Genomic DNA, 23519 nt, shown 5'->3' with positions numbered 1-23519 from the left:
TTGAAAAGCTATATGACATCCATTGGTAGATGTGGATAAATGGGAGACAAACTTCAGTGTGTGTGCACAATGATATGGTTTCTATGTCAACTGATGAGATCTTAGAGATGAATTTTTCATATTGTAATATTCTAATAATAGCTGCCCTAAAAAGTCAGACTGTAATCCCTAAAACATGTAAATATAAAAAGGGTCTTTGAAGATGCTACTAAATCTTCTAGACTATATCTTAGAACCTAAATGCAATCATGAGACTTCTAAGAGAAATAGTAAAGGTAAAACGCTCAGAAGAGAAACCATTACGGTATTATAAGGCCACACTGGAGTGATGTAGCCAGAATCCAAAAAATCCCAAAATCCAGTTGCTAAGAAAACACTAAATAGACTCTATGCCTTCAGGAGGGAATTAAGTCCTGCCAATTCCCTGCCAATTTGTATCCTATTCTAGCCACTGTAATGTTTAAACAATACATAAATTTTTCTAAGTCATCAAGTTGATAACATTATGTTTTTGAAGCTATAGGAAATAAATACACATCATTTCTATATGATTGAACACCCAAGATAACAAATAGATCTTTCCAACCCCAGAACAGCAGAACCAACTGAATAAAGGGAGGATACAGTTCTCATTAGGAAGGATGAAGCAAGGGCTGGAGAGATGGCTCAGTGGTTAAGAGCACTGGCTGCTTGCTGAGTTCTATTCCCAGCAACCACATGTTTGCTCACAACCATTTGTAATGGAATCCGATGTACTTTCTGGTGTCTGAGGACAGCGAGAGTGTACTCATATAAATGAAATAAATAAATCTTTTTTTTTAAAAAGGGAAGATGAAACAAGAGATTTTTATGATAACTTCGTGATCAGGTACTCAAAGAAGATAGCATCTTGAATCTTCATGGCTCAAAATTCTCCAGCCAATAAAACACTTTGTACACAAACATTATTGTAGAATGTAAGAGCAATGATGGGTTTCTGGTGTAACAACATAATAAATACGTCGCTGCTTCTCTCTTATCTGGAATAAGTTCCCAGCAGTACTATTGAATCTACAGGTCCAGGGAAGGATTTTCTATACAGAACCCTAGATGTATGGGTATTATGACCAACAGTAATAAACAAATATCATGTGATTGAAGATATAGCCTAATAGAATGAGAAAAATATTCATTGACTCTACATCTGATGAGTATCAGTAGCTAAAATACACAAAGGTCTTAAAAGAAACCCCTAAGCATGGAGAAAACAATCCAATTTTTAAAACAGGTCAAGATACTAGACAGAGAGTTCTTAAAAGATGAATTACAAATACCTGGGAACCATTTTCTTTGAACAATCCACATCCTTAACTATCAGGAAATAAAAATTAAAACTGCCTTAAGATTTCATCCTACACCTAAGATCAGAAACACAAAGCAAAAGAATAAATGAGAACCAATACTGGCATCGATGTAGAACAAGAAAAGATAGATATTCACTGGTGGTGGGAGTAAAAACTGGAGTCGCCACTATAGAACTCTGGGTGGAGGTTTCTCAAAATAGGAATACCACACGATCCAGCAATGTCATCTTTCATTGGTGCTTTATTTATAGTAGCCAGGAAATGTAAACCTAGCTATCCATAAAGCAGGGGTTCTCAGCCTGTAGGTCATGATGTCTTTGAGGGTGAATTCACTGTTTCACAGGGATCACCTAAGACCATCTGGAAACACATATATTCACACTAAGATTCATAAAGTAACAATATTACAGTTATAAAGTAGCAATGAAAATAACTTTATGGTTGGGGATCACCACAACATGAAGAAGGGTTATAGCATTAGGAAGGTTCAGAACCACTAATATGGCTTAAACTGATAATGAAACCTTCCTGTACTCTAGATATATGAAACATATAACTATATATAGAAAGAGATATAGATAATAAAACATGATATATTAAACAATGACATATTCAGACTTAAAAGAAAAATATAATTATGAAATTCTCAGGTAAATGGATAGATAAGAAAGTATTCATCCCGAGGGATGAATCCAGACAGAGAAAGACAAAAGATATATTAGTTAATATGTACACTTTAGGAAGGGCAGTCAAAAACTTAGAAAGGTCTGTAGAACTCACTACTTAAAAGTGCAATGCAAGTAACAATCTTGATTTGATTAAAAAAAAATAGCTAAGAGTAAGGGTGAGACTGTCATTCACCTGTCCCTGGGACACCGGAAATAGTGGAACACACAACGAAGTGGAGTTTAGAGTAGCAGCTTGCAGATAAGTCAGAGGGGGAGAAATAACTTGATTCTACAGCAGTGGAGCAGCTGCTGCTTCCCATGTGATAGAGAAAAACAAGAGCAAATGTTTCCTGTAGAAAATCTAATTGCTAAAGTCATCATTTGAAACAAAGGAAAATAGTTACTGCCCAAGAACAGCACTGGAACCTTTTATACCCGATATTGTTTTGTTTGGAAGACACATAGCATCCAAAGATAAAATTATGTAGAGCAAATCGAGACCGGGAAGCATACTGTGATATAACAAGAATACTGGGGCGAGAGAAATTGGTCAGTGATTAATGACATCCCTTCTCCTTCAGCAGACCCTCATTCAGTTCTTGTCTTATAGCAGTTTCCCCTAAGCTTAAAATCTTCCATCTTTGGACCTATATAATAATTGCTTTCTGGGAATATTTGTTTTTAAGAAATGAGACATAATTTTAAGCAATTTAAATTTCTCATGTGAAATTTATTTTTATTTAAATTTTTTCATACAATATACTTTCCTCTCCCCGCCCTCCTCCCAGATCCTCCCCATTCTCCTGCCTACCCAACTTTAATGTTCTTTCTCTCTTTCAAAAAAGTGGTGGAGGGGACGATACAAAAACAAAAATTAAAAAAATAGCAAAAAGTCAAATAATGTCAGAACAAAATAAACTAAAGCAAAGACACCCCTAAAAAAGCAAAATGAAATAGGAAGTTAAATTGTATCGGCTAACTACTAGACATTTGGCTTGCCCTGCAGTGTGGTTGACACTTAGTTAAAGAAGATTATAACTTTAGTGATTAGTGAAGGGACTCTACCTAGCATGACAAACATGGCTCTGGCGGGCCTTCCCCTTTTCCCCATTTTCTCAGCCTTGCTGAACAGCTGTTAGATTACATTCCTAAAGCCAACTCCCAAGGTTCATTCCTTTGTTTGGCCACTTCCTTCTCTTGAGGTTGACTACAAAGATCCAGCTCTCAAAGTTTTGAATTCCAACAACCAAAAGCCCCCTTTCGCTCGCCTAATTAATATACCCAGTCAAATTAAACACCTCAACCTTACATGTGTTTACCCTTTTACCTTTATAAACTGCCATTTTCCTATGTGCTCTGTCTGTCTCCTCTCTTTACATTAGCAGTTATCCCTCCAGGACAGATACCCATCTCCTCCTCCCTTTCCTTTGTTCCTTTCTCCTTTCCTTCGTCTTCAACACCCCTCTTTATCTCTAATTCTCTCACCTTTGTCCATCTGGGACAAGTAAATCTCCTTTGTGCTGAGAACTTGGGGCGGGGGGGGGGGGGGGGGTAGAGTGTCTTAAGTTGATATCTTGTCCCTATAATTAGTATTAAAAATTCAATCTGTAAACATAAATATAATTTCTGTCCAAGAAGATAATTACTTATTTTTCTCATGTCTTGTGGCAGCAAATGTCACAGAGCTTTACTTCAAATAGAAGCATCTGAACTATTGAATTTAAATGAATTAAAAACCAAACAAAAATTTTAAAAAATCTCCATCTAGGAAGCAAACTTTTTAAGACATGTGGTATAAAGTAGAGAGAAACAAAGAATATTTTAAGACAGACTGTTTTCAAGGAGATAAAATAACAGGACTATCTAGGGGAGGTGAAACACTCCATCCTGTGGACACCCTTAGGAATTAAACAACTCAAATAGTTTCAGGAAGTCCCTGAAACTGACAAGACTAACTAGGCCTCTCTTTTCCTAAAAGTATGTAAACAGTATAGTGTGTTGGTATCAGTTTCATACAAACAAAGATCCAAGGAACCGTCTGAGATAACCCCAGCATCTTGGCAGAAGAAAGATGAACCAAGGAACCTGGAAGAAACAAAGAGCAGCTGAGCTGCCTAGAAGAGAATCAAGCCTCAGACCTCTTTTCCTCCTGGGAAGAACGCTCTCCAACCTGTTAGGCTGCCTGCCCCAGATGCAGTGTGCTCTATGTTCCCAGATCACCATGGTGGTGGTACATCTATCTTTGAGTTGTTTCTGCTCCTCTACTCATATCCCTGTAATTAACTACAATAAAACTTATTAGGTAACCAATCTGGACTTTGGTAGTACCCGTACTTTGGTCTCTTGTCAGTTTCCTATCTGGGATGAGTAGACATTTGTGCAGACACATAGTAGCACATAGCAGTTTGCAACATGCACAGGGTAACTCAGTACTACCCATAATTCTAGTTTTAATAGATCCAGCACTCACTTCTAGCTTCCATGGAGATCAGGTTTACACATAGTATACATATATGCAAAAAATCCGTACTCATTCACATAAAATTTAATTTAATTTTTAAATGAAAATAAACAAACATAAAATATGATAAAACCATATATTGTAAGAAGCCTTCAGAAGGGCTAAAAATCAAGAAAAACAAATGTCAGATAGTTGTAATACATCTAATGATAATCATTAAAATCTTAGTCATTTAAATAGAATTATCATAAAATAAAGAGCTTTAAAAAATACTCACTGCAAGAAGAAATGCAAGTCTTGAGAGGAGTCAATTCAGTAAGATAGAAAGACAAGATACATGCTCCATTATGTTCATAGCAGCCTTATTTATAATAGCCAGAAGCTGGAAAGAACCCAGATGCCCCTCAAAGGAGGAATGGATACAGAAAATGTGGTATATTTACACAATGGAATACTACTCAGCAATTAGAAACAATGAATTCACGAAATTTTTAGGCAAATGCTTTGATCTGGAAAATATCATCCTAAGTGAGGTAACCCAATCACAAAAGAATACACATGAAATGCAATCTCTGATAAGTGGATATTAATTAGCCCAGAAGCCCTGAATACCCAAGGCACAAATTACATAACAAATGACGCCCATGAAGAAGTATGGAGAGGGTCCTGATCCTGGAAAGAATTGATCTAGCATTGAAAGAGAATATAAGGACAGAGCAAAAGGAGGGAGGTGATTGGAGAAGGGATGGAGAGAAGAAGGTTTATGGGACATATGGGGAGGGGGGATCCGGGAAAGGGGAAATCATTTGGAATGTAAACAAAGAATATAGAAAATAAAAATATTTAAAACAAAAAAAAAGATAGAAAGACAAGAAAAAGTCAGCCAGTTGAGCTGAAGGACCATGTGAATGCAAAGAGAAGACACCACAGATGTTTCTGTGGCGACTGGAGAGACGCCTGTGGAAACGAATCTATGTGTGCAGTGGATATGATTAAATAATGTGAGCAACTGAAATGAGTAAAATTGCTAAAGATTTCAGCAGAAAATTGGAACATGTATATGCATGTGAATAGTAACTGCCTCTCAATAAATAACTAAAGAAATGAAAAGAGACAGAGTCCCATTCATTATTGAGATTATATGCAAAAAGAAACTTGAAGTAGGGCATACTGTGCTAAAGAAAATACAAACTGAGCCTCATGTTGGCAAATGCTAATAAAGTTACTATTTCCAAGGCTAAATAAACAACATTGAGTATGAAAGCAAAAAGATTGTTATTTACACGAGGAAATATAATCACACCGACATAAGCATGAACATACAAAATTAACCAAATTCCTACTAATTACCCAGAAAAAAATAAAGTTTTAAATGACTACATTATACCCAGCCAAAGGAAAAAAAATAATAAGCAAGAGTTGGATAACTATAATTATGCAAACACTTACTGAGGAACTTTCTAAAGGCCCATCTTAGTAAGGCAAGACATGAATATAGGAACTAGTTTTAGAGGACTAGAAACAAGTGGTAGGCAAGACCAAGGAGCAGACTGTAAGGATCATATAAAAGCAGCCAGATTTGTATGGAAGTACTGAGAGCTGGAGATTAGAAATCCAACATGCAAAACCCATGCCAAGAAGCGCTTGCTGACAGGAGCTTGGTAGGGCTGTCCCCTGAGAGGCTGTGCTAGAGCCTGACCAATGCAGAAGCGGATGCTCACAGCCAACCATCAAACTCAGGGTGGGGACTCCAAAAGAGGAGCTGGGGGAAGGACTGAAGGAGCTGAAGGGGTTTGCAACCCCACAGGAAAAACAACAATATATCAACAATATCAGTCAACCAGACCCATCCCCCAAGTCCCCAGGAACTAAATCATCAATCTGGCATCAGTGGGAAGGGAGCACCTTGATCCTATGGAAGCTCAATGATGCAGCATAGGAGAATGCTGGGGTGCTGAGGCAGGAGGGGTGGGTGGGGGAAATCACCCTCATAGAATCAGGGGGATGGGGAGGGGATAGGAGGTTTCACTGGGAAGGGGATAACATTTGAAATGTAAATAAATAAAATAACCAATAAAGTTTTTAAAAGTCATTAATAAACATAAGAGTGTATTTCAAGACAGAAAGCTAACCACCATACAATCTAATGTATGAGCCAATTGAGTAAAACCATTTTATTTCATGCAAGAGAAGTATTGCCTATAAAGAGACCCAAAGTAAGAATGCAAATGATATGATGACAAAGCCAGATTCAAGTATGTTCTATTGCGGCACAGGCAATCCATGGAACTCATGTGTTCGGAACTCAAGGTCTCTTGCATCTATTGCAAAGTATTGATATGCTATATGTGGAATATGAAAGTTACACTAATGAATAGATTGATAAATATATATAAACATAGTACTTGTGGAAATTTTTAACTTACATTGTTTGAGGTAGGATAAAAGAAATTCATGGAATTTCTTTCATGAAATTCATGAAATTCATGGAAATTCATTCATGAAATGAATGTGGACCTAGATTGTCTGAGTAATATAAAATGTACAGGAACTTCATCGAGATACATAATTTAATAATAGAAACCTTGCCTTCAGTTACCCTACCTGACTAGTTAGGAGGCCTCACAGAAAGTCATGACACTATCCAGGGCAGAAATACCACAGAAAACACTCTTTGATAGCAATGTTATAACATAATCAACTGTTTAATATTAAAATTCCAGCACAAATGTACTCTTCCAGCTAGGAAATGTAATAATTTCAAATAAACTTCAGGTTACATTGAAAATAAAAGTGTAATTTTTGCATACCTACAAAGATGAGTAAGAAATGCCACAAGGCATGACTATTCTTATAAAGAGGATGAGAATTGGAAGAGTTAGAAGAATGGCTAAGATCAAAAACTCAGGAGACAACGGGTGCTGGCGAAGATGTGGAGAAAGAGGAACACTCCTCCACTGCTGGTGGGGTTGAAAGCTGGTACTACCACTCTGGAATTCAGTCTGGTGGTTCCTCAGAAAAATGGGCATGATACTACTGGAGGACCCCATTATACCACTCCTGGGCATATACCCAGAGGATTCCCCAGCATGTAATAAGGACACATGCTCAACTATATTCATAAATAGCCAGAAGTTGGAAAGAACCCAGAAGTCCCTCAATGAAGGAATGGATACAGAAAATGTGGTATATTTACACTATGGAATACTACTTAGCTACTAAAAAGAATGAATTCATGAAATTCTTAGGCAAATGGGTGGAACGGGAAAATATCATCCTAAGTGAGGTAACCCAATCACAAAAGAACACACATGGTATGTACTGATAAGTGGATATTAGCTCAGAAGTTTGGAATACCCAGACACAGCTCACATATCAAATGATGTCCAAGAAGAAGGAGGAGGCCACTGGTCCTGGAAAGGCTTGATGCAGCAGTGTAGGGGAAAAACAGGACAGGAAAGCGGAAGGGGTTTGATTGGGGAACAGGGGGAGGGAAGAGGGCTTATGAGACTTTTGGGGAGGGGAAAACAGGAAAGGAGAAATCATTTGAAATGTTAATAAATAATATATCTGAGAGAGAGAGAGAGAGAGAGAGAGAGAGAAGAAGAAGAAGAAGAAGAAGAAGAAGAAGAAGAAGAAGAAGAAGAAGAAGAAGAAGAAGAAGAAGAAGAAGAAGAAGAAGAAGAAGTGGTGTACCAGTGATGCACCAAAGAAATCTGATGAACTTGTAGAAAAATCATGTCAGTTTGATAAGGCAGTTCTTGAAAAATGTCAACAGGTGCCCCTGACTGAAAAATAAACACTGTTGTAGGTAGGAAGCAAATGATTATCTTCATTTGGTAAAGAGCATCTACATAGACTTTACTTTAACACCCATAGATAAGTGTGGCTCTTAGCCTTCATCTGGGGATCATCTGTCCTGGCTAATGGCACTATCCTGGTTTGTTTCTCTCCTTCTGTACTGACTGAAACAAATTTACGGAGGAAATAGTTGATGTGGCTTATTGATTATAATCCATCATCTAGGGAAGCCAAGGCAGGAACTAAAGGCAGGAACTGAAGGCAGGAACTGAAGCAGAGAGCATGGAGAGTGCATCATCACTGCATGGTTTTTATTCTCAGATCGCTTTCTTGTATTCAAAACCAGAATACTTCAGAGTTTTATGGGCCCTAGCCACATCCATGTTTGGTCAAGAAAATGTCTTAAAGACAAGCCTGTAGGCAGTCCGACGGACTAGTTGCTCAGATAAAGTGCTCTCTTTCCAAATGACTCTATAGCATTCTAAGTTAAAAATAAAAATAGAACTGAGCAGCATAGACCCACGATTTGTCAACATGCAGAGAGAAGGAACTGTAGAATACTTAGCCCTAAATGGGACATCTATATCACAATACTTCCTCTATGTAATAATTTATAATAATAATAATAATAATAAATATGCTAGTGTATACATAATAAAATAATATAATATAAAATACAATAATGTAATAGCATCAAGTAAACTTCAAGTTACATTGTAAATAAAATATCTGCATATCTGTGAAGAAGAAAAAAATGCCATGAAGTGAAAGAGGAACACAGATCATTCCCAAGGATCACAGGTCATCACAGAAGATGGGATAGGAAGACTGTAAGAGCCGGAATTAGTGGAAGACTTCATATATCAAAATGATGTTTCCCAGACAGGGAAGCTTAAGCGGCACACAAGAATTCATATCATCTGTAACTGTGTGTCTGAGACCTGCACACAGTCAAGACAAAATCCTTATTGGCACTTGATAGAATTTAGGAAAGGAAGAGTCAGTCTTCAGAGATGCAATAATTGAGAGACAACCCATGCTCCAGTAGATTGCTCAATACCCATAAATGTACTGGCCATACTATGTGGATTTACATGAGTTCTTTGCTTGATTTTTCATATTATTTTTAATTAATCTTGTTTGTATTTTTGTTTTAAATTCATATGTAATAATTGTATATGTATAGGGGATCTGATTGCATGTATGTCTATGTGTCACCTTCATATCTTATATCTGCAGAGGCCAAAATATGGCATTACACAACCCAGGACTGAGTTATGGATGATTCTTAGTCATCATTTGGGTGCTGACAACTGAAAAGAGTAAACCGTGTTCTTAACCACTGAGGCTCCTCTCCAGCAACTTAATTTAAAACAAGGTTCCTCTTCCTCCTCCTCCTCTTCCTCCTCCTCCTCCTCCTCCTCCTCCTCCTCCTCCTCCTGCTGCTGCTGCTGCTGCTGCTGCTCCTCTTCCTTTTCCTCTAGCTCTTCCTCCTCCTTCACCTTCTCCTCCTCTCCCTCCTCTTCCTCCTCCTCCTCCTTCCTCTCTTCTTTCTCATCCTCCCTTTTCTTCTACTTCTACTTCTTCAGTTTTAGAAAAGCAAATTAAATTGGGAGAAAAAACTGGTAGGGGCATATAAGAGAGGAATTAGAGAAGGAATAGATTTGATTAACATTATATGCATTTATAGAATTCTTAAAACACACAGAAAGTTTTTCAACAAGAAAAAGTCCAGGTTCTATATGGGATCACTGCTGAAACACACATACATACATACATACATACATACATACATACATACATACATACGTTATAGCTCCTCTCCAGCAACTTAATTTAAAACAAGGCTCCTCCTCCTCCTCTGTTATATAATATTCTTTGAGAATTTCATATGTATAGCCCATGAGTTTTGATCTAACTTAGTCCTTCCCTTTCAACTTCTTCCAATCCTCCATTACATCCCCTCCCATCTTCCTGTACTCTTCTTTTACTCAGAGTCCATTACTTATGCCACTATGTCCATGGTTATAGGGTCAACCACTGGAACATGGGCAACTCACTTGAGACTGCATTCCAGAAGAACCAAGATCTAATTCCAACACTTTCAAAATGTTTCATGAAATAGAAAGAAGGAATAGTTACCAAACAGTCTACAATGCCAGTATTACCCAGATACAAAGAATCAGATCGATATAAAACAAAGTTAAAAAAAGAAATTTCTGATTCTGATGAATATTAATACAAAAATGCTCAACAAAATGCTTCAAAGAGTATATAGAATAAGAACCCTTATTCACTGTTGGTATAGGTGCAAATTAGTGCAGCCATTTTGAAAATATTTTCGAAGGTTGCTGAGAACTAGAACATAACCCATTTTACCATTCCACAGAGAAAGTTCTACTCATGTCTATTGCTGCATTAGTCACAATTGCAAGGAGATGAAACCAACCTAGTTTTTCTGCAAATGAACAGATAATGAAAAACTGAACATGTATAAAATGCACTAAAGAAAAATACAATCACAACATCTTCAAGAAAATGAATGAAGGTAGAATGTATTACTGAGATCATCCATCCTCAGGGGGAAAATGGCTATTCTTCCCTATGTGTAAATCCTATCCTATAATATATACATTCACATAGGTTAGCAAGGGCATAGTATGACGTATAGAAGGGAGAACGAGAAAATAAAATTAGGGGATGAGGAAAGACAAAATGACAAAATTGATGCATGAATTGCAAAGAAGGAAAGAAAGCCAGGTGTTTTACGGGTTCTAACTCTGCCAAGGATATTTACATTTTTATATGTGGATAGCGACCTAAAGAATGTAACTGATGATGAAGACATAAAATACAAAGCAAAACTGAAAAGTTTCAGAATGACAATTAAAACTGCACAGAAATTCACTACCACATGGACACTTTGACTATGAAAGTGCATGTTTAAGTGGGTGTGCATATCTAGGCATGGGATGAGACTTATTTGCGTGTTCTTTACAGTAAAATGCTTAAACACATCATCAACACAACACTTTCAGACAAAATTCAGTAATACATCAAAAAGGTGTTATATGGCAAAGTTTCTTTCATTTTAGGGATGCAAAATTAATTCAACAAACATGAGTCAAAAAGTACTATGGGTTATGCAGTCAGACTTATATACTATTGGATTCATAGATATGAAAAGTTCAATATGTCAGCATGACAAAACTTCTGATGAAATTAGAATTTTAAGGAAACATAGAAAAGGCTGTGTATGATAAACATATAGCCAACAAGAAACTCAGTGCAGAAAAGAAAGCATTTTCTCTAAAATAAGGAAATAATCAAAAGGTACCCACTTTTTCTACCCTTATTCAGTACAGGGCTCAAAATCAAGTTAAAGGAATATGACAAGAAACAGAAAGGTTAGAAATACCAATAAGAATAGGAAAAAAAAACAATGTATTTGCAGACATGATTCTATTTAAAGATTCACAAACTTCACAAGAACACATTTAGATCTGAAACATTTTTGCTGTTAAGATTTGGGGTTAAAATCAACATGCAAAGATCGGCATCTGAAAAATAAACTAGTAAATTAGGAAACCTAAAACTTTTACAATATTTTCCACAAAACAAAGGGCTTAGGAATAAAGCCTACCAAGGCAATGAAAGACCTCTGAGTTCTATGTTGCCCACTCCATCTCTCTCTCTCTCTCTCTCTCTCTCTCTCTCTCTCTCTCTGTCTCTCTCTCTCTCTCTCTCTCTCTCTCTCTCTCTCTCTCTCTGTCTCTCTCTCTCTCTCTCTCTCTCTCACACACACACACACACACACACACACACACAAATATTTTTAAAACTTCTCAACTTCCAGAGCCATAAGGGAAATGAAAATTAAAACTACATTGAGATTTCATCTCACTCCAGTCAGAATGACTATTATGAAGAAAGCAAGTGACAACAGATGTCTATCAACAATGAATGGATAATGAAAATGTGACACACAACAGAATGTGATGAACATACACAACAGAATGTGATGAACATACACAACAGAATGTCACTCAGCCTCAGCAAAAAAAAAAAAAAAAAAAAGGGAAGTTATGAAATGTTCTGAAATGACTGGGTCTGGAAATTAGTATTTTAAATGAGGTAACCAAGGAAAATGACAAATACTAGAGGTTTGGGTTCATGCACGGAGGCTATTTTTAATTTTTAAATAGGTAGGTATCATAAAACTAGGAACTGGATCAAAGAGAGGGGAAAAAGAGGTAGAATGTATGTGACATCAAAGTGAGCAGAACTAGAGCAGAAGGATGTGAGTTGGAGCTCAGGAATGGTGGAGAGAAGCTAGGGAAGAAAAACAACTGAAGCAGGTATGTATAAAAAGCCCTCAATGAAAGCAATTACATTGTATACTAACTTTAAAGCTGAGGAGTCCGCAAATGTCTTAAAAATAATAAATTCCTGTAGGCCATAGGATCGACATACATAAATTGATTACATTCAAACAAGTCACATAGAGATAACAATATTAAGATCATACTTCAATTTATAATCAACCTCTAGGAAATGAATTACTTGGGGACAGACTAATCAAGTAGGCTGGAAATCAGGAAATACTGACGAGAGGAAGAAAAATCAAAATCCACAAAAGCAGAGACATAGCATTTTTATAATTTTGAAGATCCAACACAGAAGATTCCCCTCGAGTAGTCTGAAATGATGTAAAGCTATTCTTATCAAAGTCACAGCAAGGTGTTTTATAGGCACGGGCCATCTTATAATTAAATTTCTAAATTTAGGGACTTAAAATAGCTAAATAACCTTGACAAAGTAAGATGGAGAGAAATGACTACGCCATGCCAAAGGAAACTTGGTAGCAGGGATTTTGGTGGAAAATGAAGTCACTGGAACCGGATAAAAAACATATACACATGACTGCACTCAACTAATGTTTGAGGAATCCACAATTAAATAAATATAAGTTAAACTACTATTTACATCTTTAAAAATGCACATGTAGGATGGATAGATACTATTTAATTATAAATGTTTGTACATGGAAAATAAAACAACAGTGAAGAAATACCACAGCTATCAGAATTGTAAAAATAAATTAATGCATACACACACATATGTTTATATGTAAATTCCGAATGCTAAAACCTATGCAGGGAAAATATATACATTGCTAATGTAGATTAAAAAAAAAAAGTCTAGCTACTCTGGAAAGTTGTTTGGCATGTTCTTAAAATACTACATGTACATGTTCTGTATGAATCAACAGAATCTCAGGTATGTCTCCTAGAGAAATTAAATCTTAGACACCCAAATCTTAGTAGGCAGGCAGAATCAGCAAGAGACACTACTCCAACAAAAGGCCAGAATGAGAAAGTGGGTTGGCTATGGTAGGCAAACACCTCACTAGACACTTCCTGTTTTTCATACTGTTTTGTCAAGTTGACAGCATCTACACTGTGGTCCAGAAGGCACTAAAATAACTTGAAAAACTACCCACACCTGGGAGGGGCATTTTCTTGTTAATCATTGACATAAAATAACTCAGCTCACAGGGGTGGCACCCCCCACCCCCAAGCTGGTGGTCCTGGGTTGTATAAGAAAGTTGTCTGAGAAGACCATAGTTAACAATCTAGCAAGATTCTTCCCTCCCTGGTCTACTTCAGGGCCTGCCTCTCGTATTTTAACTTGAGTACCTGCCCTGACTTCCCTGTGATGGACTATGATCAGGATGCGTAAGCTAAATAAATCCTTCCCTTTCCAAATCACCTTAATTTGGAATGTTTTATCACAACATCAGAAAGCAAATTAGAAAGCTCTATATTTAGTCAAACTGCTGGGAACCAGCTAATCTTATCTAATCTCCACATGAATGGACATTAAGAAATGTACCTGTAGGGGGGAAGTTGAGGGGGAGGTGGGACTGTGTTGGGTAGAGGGGCATATACATGGAGGCAGGGGGAGGGAGGAGGGGTAGGGAATCGTTGGGGAGGGGGGCTTTTGGGAGGGGGAAATTGGGAAAGGTTTTACCATTGGCAATGTAAATGGAGAAGATACTCAATAAAAAAAAAAAAAAGAAAGAAAAAAAGAAATGTACCTGTAATAAGGACAAATGTTTATAGATCATGTTAAGGGCTTATGTTCATTTAGAAAATTAGTGGTTGTAGATTCTTCTCCAGGGACCATGACTTCACTAGCCCAGAGTAGTCGGCTAGTGCCACACATAGGTTCCTTCTTGTTGATCACATGGATTTTAAGTCTATTTAGAAGACTGTTGATTACTGTCAAGGTCTGCACCCTTAGGATTGTCATGGCATGCTGGCTGCCATAGGCATTGTTGTATAACTTTCTTTCTAGTAAAACAACACAATCAACTAGGCTCACCTTCTTTTGCTTTGTCAAACATCCTCAAGAATTCTGTCTTAAACATGACTTCAAATTGCATTACTATTCATAATTTAAGTATCAACAATATCGTTTCATATATTCCCTATCTCTTGCAGGAACTTAGGAATTTTCCCCACAACAAAGTTCTGTTCATAGCTTATTCAGGTGTTTATAAGCTAAATAATTTTGAATATTCAAATTTCAGCATGGAATCGAGAATTTTTTTTCTGGATTTTTTTTTATTTGTTATACTTTAAATTTTATTTACTTATTCACTTTGCATCTGAATATCAGCTCCCCACTCCAGTAACCCCTCATGCAAGTCTGAACCCCATTACACCTTCCCCTTCTCTTTTAAGAATGGGAAGCTCTCGCTCTGGGTGCCAGCCCCCTACTAACACACACACACACACACACTCAGTGTAACCTCTCCCACTGAGGGCAAACAAGGCACAGTCCATTTTCAGGTACAGGATCTACAGGCAGACAGGCAACAGGCTCAGGGACAGCCCCTACTCCTGTTGTTGGGAGCCCCATGTAAAGACCAAGATGCTTATCCTGCTTATCCCTACATATGTGCAGGGGGCCCTAGGTCCAGCCCATGCACACTCTCCGTAAACCTAGAAATTTTAATCAGACAAAAGTTTGTCTAAACTATCATGCTCTACTAAAAAGGAAAAATCACTTTCCCAGACTGTACACTACTGAAAATATCAGGTTTAATATCCTTCCCAAAAGGCAACATAGCAAAATATGACTTCAAATGATTAGCCTGAATTCCAAGTATACAAAATGCTGTTACCCTGATGAAGTCTATGCCAAGTCCAGCCACAAGTTTGTAACTAGCTTCACAGTCCAAGTCATGACTTCTGTTCATTGACCCTTAAGTCCAATCAGACACCCAAGCTACCACTGAACTGCTGAGATCATCTGGTTGGGTGATCATTATTGTTGTTAATGGGGTTAAGAGCCGACTAGGACTGTTGATAACGTTGGTCTCCCAAAAGATTACATAGCACTTCCAGTCACTATGAAGATAATAAAGGAGAGGTTGTCAGGGTAGTACCAGCTTGATTTGCCCAAGTGCTATGACCAAAGTATGTGTGCCTTGAGAAATAAGTGTCTAAGCTTCAGGTTCTGGCAGGTAACAGAGAACAATAGCAAAACTAAATGGCAATAGGCAATTTAAAGCCTCAGTAATGGAACATGATGAAAATTGAATTTATTGATCTCATTGTGCTAGTTGTTTGTCAACTTTGTACAAGAAAGAGATAATTCAGTGTGGGTAGTGATGCTCTCAGCAAATGGCCCAGAACTGTATAAGGAAAAAGCCAGGCAAGGCATGGGAGAAGCCAGTAAGTAGCATTCCTCCACAGCCTCTCCTTCAATTCCTGGCCTGACTTCTCTTCATGAAGTACTATAAGATTAAATAAACCCTTTCCTCTTTGGGGGTTGCTTTTGGTCGTCTTAACATTGGAAAGTAAGTAGGACAGTCAGAATCAACATTCTAAGAACATGGATTTTGAAGAAAGAATAAGTAAAATGGAAGCCTGAAAAAGAAGTTCTTGGACCTGTTGGAACAGTCTCAGGCAGCCAAACTAACTAGACAAGAGTCAGCAACCCAGGAAAAAGGAAGACATGACAGCTGAGGGAACGGGAAGTTCTAGTCTTGATACCTCAGCCACCATCAGGAATCAGTTTTATTATGGAAATTTATAGACATATTAGACTCCACTGTATACTCTAGAGTTATTGGATTTACTGTTTTTTTATTTATTTCAATTTCCAAATTCTCAATCCTCCCAAAAAAGACTATTCCTGAGAACTCAGGCTAGTGAAAGCCTCCTTCTTTCCCTCTGTTGATGAGGTACACACCAACACCAAAATTAACTTGGAGATGAGTTTATTTTGCTTGCAAGTTACAGTCTATCATCAGGGGAAGCCAAGACAGGAGCTTGAAGCATAAACCACAGAGGAACACACCTCACTGGTTTGCTCCTTCTAGGTTGTTTTCTACCTCCCTTATATGGCCTATACTCACCTGTGTGGGGATTAATACCCTGAGTCAGCTGCGAACTTGTTCACCAATTAGTATTCAAGATAATGACCTATAAACATACCCACAGGCCAATCAGAAGGAGACAGGTCTTCAATTGAGGCCCTTTTTCTCAGATGTGTCAAGTTGGCAACCAAATTGGATATCACAGAAAGAATAGTCATATGGAAATATTTTATAAATGGTGTTTGTTTAATCATTAAGCAACTTCCAAAAGACATTACTTCCTAGTATCATTTTTGCTATCTGTCTTTGAGACAGTCCTTTTTAAAAATGTGACAGCCTGTCTTCCACTTCTATGAGCAATCAAGAAGGATTCTGAACTCACATGAGTGTACAGTGATACCCATGAAGATTAGGAAGAAACTCAGTGTTGTTTTGATTTGCATTTCCCTGATAACTAAGGATGCTGAACATTTCTTTAGGTGCTTTAGAGCCATTTAAGTTTCCTCAGTTGAGAATTCCATTTAGCTCTGTACGGCATTTTTAATAGGGTTATTTGACTCTCTGGAAACAAACTTGAGTTCTCTGTATATGTTGGATTTTAGCCCTCTATCAGATGTAGGGTTAGTAAAGATCTTTCCCCAATTTTTTGGTTGTTGTTTTGTCCTATTAACTGTGTCCTTTGCCTTACAGAAGCTTTGCAGTTTTATAAGGTTCCATTTGTTGTGCAATTCCTCAGAAAATTAGACATAGTACTACCTTAGAACCCAGCTATACCACTCCTGGGTACATACCCAGAAGATGTTCCTACATGTAATAAGGACACATGCTCCACTATGTTCATAGCTGCCTTATTTATAATAGCCAGAAGCTGGAAAGAATCCAGATGTCCTTCAACAGAGAAATTGATATAGAAACTGTGATATATTTGCACAATGGAATACTATTCATCTATTAAAAACAACGAATTCATGAAATTCTTAGGCAAATGGAACTAGAAAGTGTCATCCTGAGCTAGGTAACCCAATCACAAAGGAACGCACATGGTATGCAGTCACTAATAAGCGGATGTTAGCTCAAAAGCTCAAAATAAACAAGTTATAATTTGCCAGGAGCCATTCTTACAGAGATCTCGAAACCCTGTCCTCTCAGCCATTTCTAGCCTGCTTTCTCTAGGCTGCTTTTAGAAGGAAATGCACTAGTTTAAAGATTAGCCAAATAAGCTAGATGGTCAGTACATACAGAGCTCACCCGAGTGGGCTCAAACAGACAAAGCTCACCTGTGGTTAGGGTACCATAGCAACTCCTTTCAACTTCACCTCCTCATGACCGAAATATGATGCACCTGTCAAATCTTCCCTGAGATTCTGAGAGACAATTCTGAGAAACTGTTCCTGAGAAATGATACCAGCCCCCTGAGATTGTTCCCCAAATACAATGACTTTCCCCCTTCACTCCTCCCGACACCTGCTTGCTTGCCTTTATATTGCCTTGTGTAAAAATTAAAATTTGACAGCTTGATCAGAATCAGACTTGCTGTTTGTCTCTCGTGTCTCTTGTCTCTTGGCTTTCCCTAGGTATTTCTGGGGACCCTGTTGACTGTCCTGCAGGTTGGGACAACAATTCACCCAGCACAGGAAGCTCAAGAAGGAGGACTTAAGTGAGAGTGCTTTGGTTGCTCTGAGAAAGGAAATAAAATATTCTCATGAGCAATAAGGGAGACAATGTGTGGAGCAGAAACTGAAGTAAAGGCCACCCAGAGACTGCCCTACCTGGGGATTCATCCTATAAACAGTCACCAATCCCTGACACTACTATGGATGACAAGAAGTGTACACCAAAAGGAGCATGCCATGATTGTCTCCGGAGAGGCCCTGCCAGAACCTTAAAAATACAGAGGCAGATGCTAGCAGCCAACCATTGGACTGGGCATGGGGTCCCCAATGGAGGAGGTGGAAGGTGGTCCAGAGGAGCTGAAGGGGTTTACAGCCCCATGGGAAGAACAATGATTTCAACCACCCAGACGCCCCAGGACTCCCAGGGACTAAACCATCAACCAAGGGGACAGATGGTTCCAGCCAAAAATGTGGCAGAGGAATGCCTTGTTGGGCATGAGTGGGAGGATTGATCCTTGGTCAGGTAAAGGCTCATTAAATGCCCCAACAAAGAGAAATCGAGGGGGGGGGGAGGTGGGAGTGGGTCTGGTGGAGGAGCATATATGTGGAGGCAGAGGGTGGGAGGAGGGGATGGGGGTCTTTGGGGAGGGGGGAAACTGGGAAAGGTTTTACCATTGGCAATGTAAATGAAGACAATATTCAATTAAAAAAAAGATTATGAAGAAACAAAGAAAGAGGAGGTAAGGAGGGGAAGAAATGAATAAGACCTGGGTGAGAATCATTACCATTGACAGCCTTGAAAACTCAGGTTCGAAAGAATATATCCTGGAGTTCCCACCATGGAGAGTCAAATAATCAGAATACATATATAACAGGGATCAGCAAAGACGCAAATGCTTCAGCCATTCGTTGTTCTGTCCAGTTCCAGTATGTGACAGAATAGTGACCGTGTGCTTTTGCAACCTTGGTGTGGCCCATGCAGCATTCCTCACACTTAAGATTGTGAAAGATAGATCATTCGTAATTTCATATTATGCCTCCTTACCCTGGATGGAAGTTTTCTCTTTTTTTCTCAGTAAGGAATTAGTTGCTACATTAAAAATATCTGCACAGGTGACAGACTAAGGAAATCCTTAAATAAGAAGCAACGTCTCCAGTCTCTGAGACTGTCTCACTCTCAGCTGCAATGTTTTGTTTTGTTTTCTTTTGTTTTTCAGAGAAGGTTGCAGTCATCCGAGTCTGCAGAACTTTCAGGTATGAACGAGTCCTGTAGGGTCATCCATTGCCACTACCAGCACCATCAACCAGCTTATCCTGGCGTGCATGGAAAGATGACTCTGCAGTATAGCGCAGGTCACATGCAGGTGTAGAGGAAAGTCCCAAGTGCCATGTGGAGCACGACAAGAAGAAAGGATCCACAGTGCAGACTTGATAGAATAGGTAAATATTTGGATTGGGGGCTAAAGCAGTGAAGCTAAGTCTATACAAGAGGGAGCAGGATACATTCCCATAGCAATCTGTGCAAACTCACTCTGGAATTAAGGATATAATACCTAATAGATGGAAAATAAACTGTGAGTTTCTCAAAAGGGGGGAGGTAAGAAATGTGATGATGGTACTTGTCCTGAAAAGATAGAGGGGGAAATATCAGGAAAATGATGCCTTTAATGACTTTTGAATTAAAATGCCTTCCTTCAAACATGATAAAATCTGGAATAGATGGGGTCCTATCCAACTGCTCTATTTTCTAGGCAGAGAAGTGGGGCTTACATTCAGAGGGTGTCATAAGCAGGGACAGCCTGCAAGTCTTCCTACTTGCCTCTTGTAAAAAAAAAAAAGACAATTTTGCAGTTTAGAGATTTTTTTTCCAAGAAAACATTAAAGTGATTTCGGATCAAAGGAAGACAGGAATGAAGTAATAACCTAAGAGGAGAGAGAAAATGATGGTGAAGAGTTACTATCAGAAAATGCCAATTCCAGACAGATTTATGAGATATTTCAACTTTTAAGAAGCATCTTCCCTCCACTATGTAAACACTTTTATAATATACACAGAGAATCTCAAAATGTAATGAATTCCTTAAAAATTCAATTCCAAACTCTGACAAATGTTGAACTTTAAATCACCCTTATGTATATAGATCTAGTTGCTGTAGATTAATATTGATAAATGAAACCCAGAAGTTTATTGCAACAATACATTAAAACCAAGTAAGTTTTATCTCATGTGTGCAAATCCTATAAGAAATCTATTAGATTATAAAATTAGATCAAATTTGCAAAACCATGGCACCATACAATACATGCCTGAAAACCAACCAAAAAAAAAAAAAAAAGAAAAAGAAAAAAGAAAGGACCAAAAAAAGTAATTCCACAAAAAAAGAAGGCAGAGAATGTCATTTGATTTTTCTTTTCAACTCTGGGGTTCAAACTCAGCATTGCAATGTTTGTGCATACAGGTAAACACTCAACCACTGAACTAGATTCCCAACCTAAAACTTACTCTATTATCAAAAGTAGTATGTATTCTGAGAAGGGTCATAACAAACATAGCTGTCATCTTTTATAACCCAAGATCCAGTCAGGTTCAGATGTTATCCTTACCATTAGATTGTGATATTGGGGAAATTTAAGCCAATGTGATAATGAAGGATTCAAAAGGACTTAGTATTATTAGAGACACACACAAATGCTCTCTTACCTGTTTCAAACACTGAGCCAGTCGCTGTCTTAAGGTTACTATTCCTACAATGAAACACCATTACCAAAAACAAGTTGGAGAGCAAAGGGTTTGTAATTCATCACAAAATAAAGTCAGAAGAGGAAAGCAAGCAGATCTGGAACCTGAGGGAAGAAGTTAATTCAGAGACTCTGGAGGAGTGCTACTTACACCCAATGGCTTAAGGAGCCTGCTTTCCTGGAGAACCCATCTTCACCTACCCAGGGTTGGCTCGACCACAATAGGCCAGGCCCTCCCACATCAATCACCAGTGAAGAAAATTCCTTACAGGCTTGCCTACAGCCTAGTGGATGGAGGCATTTTCTCAGTTGATGCTCCCTCTTCTCCAATGATGCTAACTTGTGCCAAGCTGACATAAAACTATCCAGTACAAATGACTCTTTGTCAACGTGATGCACAAACACCTTACTATTAAGCCACAACCTTTCCTTTCTTATTTTACCCCCAAGAGCTCACACTAAAAATATAACTTCAAATTCAAACATATTAAATGCTCAGTTCCTTAAAATTCTTTAAAGATACAAAAATCTCACCTCAAAGTTCAAAATTTCTCAACTGTGGGCTCCTGTAAAAATCAAACTTAAGTTGAATATATTCTCCTCCCCTTAAAAGGAAAAAAACAAAAACAAAAACAAAAACAAAACAAAACAAAACAAAAAAAAACAAACAAAAAAAAAAAAACAAGGGCATCTTTACAATCTGAACAAAGCAAAACCAAACTCCAAAAGAGTAAATAACTCAGCGTCCCATTATCTGGGATTCACTCACAATCCTTCAAGCTCCTCCTAAGTGCTTGGGTCATTTTTCTGGCAACACACACAGTTTGCCATTTAGGCTCTGGCTGACTCCACTCCACTGCTTCTGCTGTTCTTGGTGGTCATTTCATGGTACTGGCATCTCCAAAAACCTGGGATATTCTGTCCAAAATTCACCAATATCCTCTCCTGGATTTTCTTAGAGGACTCCAGCCCTGCCACGCAGTGCCAAGCCTCAGCTGTTATCCATGATCCCATCACACCTGAAAAACCAGCACTACCTGATTCAGCTGTCTTTTACACTACCAGATTCAGCTGTCAGCACTTGATTCAACTTTTGTCATGTCTGGGATACAGGTTCTTGTGTGCTGACTCTCAGGAAGCACTTTCCAAAAGATTTTACCTCAATGTTATGCTGATCTTTTCTTAATCACTGCTAATTTCTCAGCTCCAGTTGATCAGCATTGAATATCCCAGCAAAACAAAGGTGTATTTAGTAGTTCTGGTATTTTGTTAATTACAGCTGATTCTCCAGGCCCAGTTAAACAGAACTGTAAAAAAAAAAAAAAAAAAAAAAAAAAAGAAAAAGAAAAAGAAAGAAAGAAAGAAAGAAAGGAAGAAAGAAAGAAAGAAAGAAAAAGAAAGATAAGAAAGACCTTAATCCAAAATAACAAATGGCCTTGATAACATTTAAGCTCACTCTGAAACTTCACATCCTAGCCTTCCACTGTCTGCACTTTCTCCACATTCTTTTTTTTTTTTTTTTTGACAGACAGGTGTCCTTTATTTTTTTTATTTTTTTCTTTTTTTTTATGCAATATATTTTTTTATTCAATATAATTTATTTACATTTCAAATGATTTCCCCTTTTCTAGCCCCCCACTCCCCGAAAGTCCCATAAGCCCCTTTCTCTTCCCCTGTCCTCCCACCCACCCCTTCCCACTTCCCTGTTCTGGTTTTGCCGAATACTGCTTCACTGAGTCTTTCCAGAACAAGGGGCCACTCTTCCTTTCTTCTTGTACCTCATTTGATGTGTGGATTATGTTTTGGGTATTCCAGTTTTCTAGGTTAATAACCACTTATTAGTGAGTGCATACCATGATTCACCTTTTGAGTCTGGGTTACCTCACTTAGTATGATGTTCTCTAGCTCCATCCATTTGCCTAAGAATTTCATGAATTCATTGTTTCTAATGGCTGAATAGTACTCCATTGTGTAGATATACCACATTTTTTGCATCCACTCTTCTGTTGAGGGATACCTGGGTTCTTTCCAGCATCTGGCAATTATAAATAGGGCTGCTATGAACATAGTAGAGCATGTATCCTTATTACATGGTGGGGAATCCTCTGGGTATATGCCCAGGAGTGGTATAGCAGGATCTTCTGGAAGTGAGGTGCCCAGTTTTCGGAGGAACCGCCAGACTGCTTTCCAGAGTGGTTGTACCAATTTGCAACCCCACCAGCAGTGGAGGAGTGTTCCTCTTTCTCCGCACCCTCTCCAACACCTGCTGTCTCCTGAATTTTTAATCTTAGCCATTCTGACTGGTGTAAGATGAAATCTTAGGGTTGTTTTGATTTGCATTTCCCTAATGACTAATGAAGTTGAGCATTTTTTAAGATGCTTCTCCGCCATCCGAAGTTCTTCAGGTGAGAATTCTTTGTTTAACTCTGTACCCCATTTTTTAATAGGGTTGTTCGGTTTTCTGGAGTCTAACTTCTTGAGTTCTTTATATATATTGGATAT

Source organism: Apodemus sylvaticus, chromosome 18 (assembly GCF_947179515.1).
Source record: "Apodemus sylvaticus chromosome 18, mApoSyl1.1, whole genome shotgun sequence".
Taxonomy (NCBI): domain Eukaryota; kingdom Metazoa; phylum Chordata; class Mammalia; order Rodentia; family Muridae; genus Apodemus; species Apodemus sylvaticus.
This window is presented reverse-complemented; position numbering follows the sequence as displayed.